Here is a 5715-nt window from a genome sequence, read left to right on the forward strand (position 1 = left end):
GATTTCTAAATTATGATTGATATGCTCAAGAATTTAAGAGAAATGGACAAAATAAATTAAAATATGGAAGATTTAAGTAGCAAGTAAAAATTTATTTTAAAAAACCCATCAAATTGAAATGGCAAAAGAAAGATAACACAGATCTAAAATTCAAACCTCACTTGATGAGTTTAACAAAAAGATTAGACATAACCAGCAGAAGACAGGATTAGTGAATTCAGATAATCAGTAGAAAATATACATGTGTGTCTCTATATTTCCTGTGCATTTAACTAGGGTCATGTGTTTCTAATCAGGTCAAGCAGGTAAACACTAGTATGACTCCTGAACCCCTCTTCACTTCTCTGATAGCTTCAGAACCATGTGGTGCAAATGGCAAACTCACAAAATGGTAGACTCCATCAACCTCAGTCACTAAGTGGTTCTGTCAAGCACAACTCCCCACAACCCCATAGGCCTATGTGAGAAAAGAAACGTGTGAGAGGAATTAAACCTCTTTTGTGTAAGTCACTGAAATTTTATTTGTTTCTGCTTCAGCAGTTACTAAACCTTAACTTAATAAATATACCTGTTTTCATAGAAAGTTAGTGGATGAAAATGATGATTCTGCCTCAATCATTTTTTTCTAAAAAAAAAAAAAATCACACTGCCTCCCAAATTCAGAGCTATAAGCGAAACTAACCAAGGTGCTCATAATATTCAACAACTAACCATCTGAAAATCAAGATTTGTTTTGTTGCCAAACCGGTTTGGCTCAGTGGATAGAGCCTCAGCCTGCGGACTGAAAGGTCCCAGGTTCGATTCCAGTCAAGGGCATGTACCTTGGTTGCAGGCACATCCCCAGTGGGAGGTGTGCAGGAGGCAGCTGGTCGATGTTTCTCTCTCATCGATGTTTCTGACTCTTTATCCCTCTCCCTTCCTCTCTGTAAAAAATCAATAAAATATATTTTAAAAAAAGATTTGTTTTGTTGTTTTGCATATTAAATCACATTTTTGTTGGCTGGAATTAGTAAAAAGCTTTTGCTGGTAAAGGATTTTATAAATTCTATTCCTGTGCTCCAGAGTATTGTAGCAAAGACTTGGTTTGACCCTTGAGTCCAATCATGGCAACATTATTAAAATTACTACCCAACAAATTGGTGTATACATAGAAGCTAAACTCTTCTGATATATCCTATATAATAAAAAGTTAATATGCAAATTAACCATCACTTCAACACACAAGATGGCAGCCCCCATGTGGTCAAAGATGGCTGGCAGGGGAGGGCAGTTAGGGAGGACCGGGCCGGCAGTGGAGGGCAGTTAGGGGTGACCAGGCTGGCAGGGGAGGGCAGTTGTGGGGGACCAGGCCTGCAGAGGAGGGCAGTTTGGGGGCAACCGGGCTGGTAGGGGGTAGTTAGGCATCAATGAGGCTTGCAGGGGAGGGGTTAGGGGGTGATCAAGCTGGCAGGCAGAAGCGGTTAGATCAGGCCTAAATGGGCAGTTGGACATCCCTTGAGGAGTCCCAGATTGGAGAGCGTGCAGGCTGGGCTGAGGGACACACACACACACACACACACACACACACATATACACCCTTGCATGAATTTCATGCACTGGGCCTCTAGTGTGTGTGTGTGTGTGTGTGCGTGTGTGTGTGTGTGTGTAAAATGAGAAATTTACTCATGGTTACTTTTGTCATTAACTACATGTAATAGAAACAAATACACTTTTTTGGAAAAATATTAGCAGGTGTTCTATTTAAAAGTCAAACCTTCCTCTTCACAACATACCAAAGAATGTGACAGCCAATTACATCTTGAGAACATATGTCAGCATGTGTGCCTTAGAAATTCTTCCTGGTTTCATTGCATTTAAAGGCCGTCCATCTAAAATCAGGGTGTCAGATTTGAAATCCAAGGAAAGGTAGCACAGTGAATTGAGATTCACTGAACATAGTTTCTGGAGTCTAATTGCCTTAGTTCAGAGTCTGTCTCTGGCAATAGCTAGTACAACCTCTTAAACTTCTTTATGTCCCATTCTCCTCATGTTCTTCCACTTCTTAGTATGGAGTTAATAGTACTGGTTCACAGGACTGCAAGGATTAAATGTGATAATATATGGCACATGACAAATGCTCAACAGTTAGCTGACAGAAGTAGTAGCTGTACTACAATGCACCCATATATTAAAAAGTCTGTATCTCAGCACCACATAGTAAAGTAAGGTAATTCAAGAAAGAAGCCTTCAGTGTTACAGTAAGTGATAGGAATTAGATACACACAGTGGTAGCTGAAAACAGAAAAGATGATCATATATTAGAAAGTAAGTTGTGCTGGTGATATGGACATAGATTGTTACCTCCCCAAGATAGACTGTTACTCCTCACTGAATGTAAACGTACTTTATAGCTTCCTTACCACCATCAACGTCAAAGGCAATGGCTAAAATTCACAGAGAGCATAAATTGAACAACAAAATCAAAATATTTCAAAATAATTTATAATGAATCAAATATATAAATCAAAATTATTTATTCTTTATTTTCAATATCTATTGAATGTCCAGTTATCAGGAACTCTTCCAAATACCTGAGATTAAAATTGGCAAACCATTTCTTCAAAAAACTAAAAATGGAACTCGCATTTGACCCAGTGATATCACTTCTAGGAATATATCCCAAGAAACTAGAAACCCCAATCAGAAAGGATATATGCACACCTATGTTCATAGCAGCACAATTTACAATAAGATTTAGAAATAGCCTAAGTGCCCATCAGCAGATGAGTGGATTTAAAAACTATGGTACATCTGCAAGAGAGAGAGAGAGAAAATTGGCAAACCAAACAAAATTACTTGCTTACATTAGAAGTCACAAGCCATTGGTTACACAGGCCAGCTATATTCATTGTGGGTAGAAATTCCACAAGGCATGACAACCAGAACATGAGGAATATTGGGAATAAATTTGGAGGCCGGCTATTTTAGTTTGCCCCACTGGACTACATTGATTCACATTCCTCACTTAGACAAAATAGTCACTTCCTCCCAATGGCCTCAAAAATCTCATTGCATTACAGCATCAAAGTCCCAAATCTTACTATCTAAATAAAGTCCATGCGCAAATGAGTCTCCTTGGATCCAGTTCTGAGTTCTCAGTATAAAGACCTGTGAATTAAACAGACAAATTATATTTGTGCACCACACTCCCAACATACAATGTTTAGGATAGATTTGCAGCTGTAATTTTATCAGTTTGCTTCCTGTAGATAAAATGCTTGGGGATCCAAAATTTTTATTCTGTACTGTCTCTGTCCCTTTCATATCAAGCTGACAGTGTTTCTGCCTGTATAATTCTCTTAAAATGTTTTTGGTCCCTTATGATTTATATTTGGATTCATTTCATTAGATAAAAGACATACACATAAGCATCTTCAAGATAACATTTTCTACTTTTGAGTTAAGCTGAGGCTATGAGAGCAAAGCTCTGCTATTTAGCTGAGTTACCACCTTATATCTTTCTGAGGTTTTAACAAAGGATTTTATAATCACATTTATGTCTGTATTTTAAAATCATAATGTCCTGCCTTAAAAAATAAGCATTTCATATCTCTCATAGTTTCTTTGGGTCAAATATTCACGGGTGCCTTAATTGAGTGATCTGGTTAAGTGTCTCATGTGAGGCTGTGGTGAAAATGGGGGCTAGGGCTGCATTTGAAGGCATGGTGAGGGTTGGTAAATCTACTTGCAAGGATCACTCACATGGCTGGCAAGTAGTTTTTGGTGTTGGCAGGAAGTCTCGGTTCATCCCCATGCGCCGCTTTCCACAAGGCTGCTTGAGTGTTTTCATGATATGACAGATGGCTTTCCACAGAGTAAATGATCCAAGAGAGGACAGGAGGCAAGGCAGAAGCTGAAATATTTATGGAAATACAGGCTAAATTATCCTGGAGAGATTCTTAGGAGTCACACAAAGCCACTTCTACACTATGCTGTTTGGCATTCAGGCATCCATGATTCAAAGTGGGTGAGTACTGACTAAGACACAAATACCGGCAGAAGTAGAGCATAGGGGCCACACTGAGAGCTGACCACATACTGCCTTCTAATGAAAGGAAATAGATATTAAATAATAAATATCATAAGTAAAGTGCCTGATATGGTCAAATATGCTAAATGCTATAAATAAGAATAAAGAAAAAAGGATCAGGGGTAGGGGATAGTGAGAGAGCAGTTTGTAGTAATAAATAAGATAGAGTAGGCCTCATTGAAAACATGTATAAAGAACTGAAGAAAGTAATATTATAATACCAATATTATAATAATATACTGCTATATTTTATTTAAAAGTGTATTATATTTTAAATCACAGAATCAATTCAATTTACTAAGAAAACATATTTCTTGTTATGTCTAAGATTGCACTCAAAGCTCATAAAAGCCTTTCCAAGGATTTGTTGCTCATATGCCTTGCATAAGAGGATTACAAGTTAGTAGTAAAAGGATTTACAATAATTCTTAGTGATCTCTACTTATTTGTGGATTCTTAACCATTTTAAGAGTTACTGAGCTATTCCTCTTATTTACAAAAGCATCTAATGCTTTATGCATAAAAATATGTTAGATATATGTAACTAATGAAGTATAATAATAAAGTCAATTTTCTTATAAATTATATATTGCATGTATCCCTCTGAAATTTTTTTCCAACAGCATTGTGTTTTTAAGATTCACTTGTATTGCTGTATATACTTTTTTTACTTAATTTTATCTATGCTCAATATTCCACTAGGTAGATAGAGCACAATTTATTTATACTTTCTATGGCCAATAAATACTTAGTTCCAATCATTTTTGCATTAAAAGTAATGATGCTGAGAAAATTCTTGGAAAGGCTTTTCTAGGGTGGAAGTGAAGTAGGTCAAGACACCACTTAGAGTAATAACAATAACAACTATAAAAATAGATACCATGGGATAAATTTAACAAAGATTTTATAAGCCCTTTCTGTAGACAAGTCTAAAACCTTGTTGAGACAAAATAGGGGGAAAGTAGAGATATGTTCTCTTTTCCTCAACTTTCTTTAATCTATAGATTAATTGCAATTTCAATAAAAATCTTACACAGTTTCAAAGACACTCTGACAGCTGATAATAAAATTAGTATAAATGTTTTAAAACCTAAGAACAGGTAAGACACACTTAACAAAGAAGACTAATAAGTTTTGGGATGTCTCCTATCTAGATGCAGTGAAGTTCAAAGCCATCTAACTTTTATTATGTATAATGATTACTTTTTTCTTTAAGCAGATGTATCCCCCCCTGGGGGAAGAGGGAGAATTTAACATCAAACGCATGTGGACATCTTAGTCTCACTGTGTATCAAAATTATATCAAATAACTATTAAAATAATATTTTAGCATATAAATTAAGTGTCCCTCAATGGGACTAAATAACTACAAAGTAAAGTTATTGAATTATCTATATGAATTTTAATGATGGTTATCAGAGATATTTGTTTAATTTGTAGTAATAATTGACTGATGATATTCTGATAGTGTCCCCATAGACTTTTCAGAATCTGTTCTCTGAGGTGACTGCCAGTTTCAAATTGTGTGGTCTGCAAGATCTAAATATCTTTGATCACATTCCTAAAGAAAGTGGGAGTAAGAACAAAGCCTAAACTTTCTATGAAAGGATGCCAGGCCAAATGGGAGTTCTACCATTTTCCTTGAC

At 36.2% G+C, this 5715-nt stretch overlaps 1 long non-coding RNA gene across 1 annotated transcript in view; it reads right to left on the bottom strand.

Moving 5' to 3' along the window:
• LOC107184422 overlaps nucleotides 1-4338 on the bottom strand; it is an 8824-nt gene extending 4486 nt beyond the window's left edge. The window contains exons 1-2 of the long non-coding RNA XR_001515250.1: nucleotides 3742-4338; nucleotides 3081-3147 (exon numbers count right to left, since the gene is read on the bottom strand). This is a non-coding gene — a long non-coding RNA (uncharacterized LOC107184422). The remainder of the gene's footprint in view (nucleotides 1-3080; nucleotides 3148-3741) is intronic.
• Nucleotides 4339-5715: the final 1377 nt, after the last annotated feature.

This window comes from Myotis davidii, unplaced genomic scaffold, assembly GCF_000327345.1.
Source record: "Myotis davidii unplaced genomic scaffold, ASM32734v1 scaffold104, whole genome shotgun sequence".
NCBI classification, from domain to species: Eukaryota; Metazoa; Chordata; class Mammalia; order Chiroptera; family Vespertilionidae; genus Myotis; species Myotis davidii.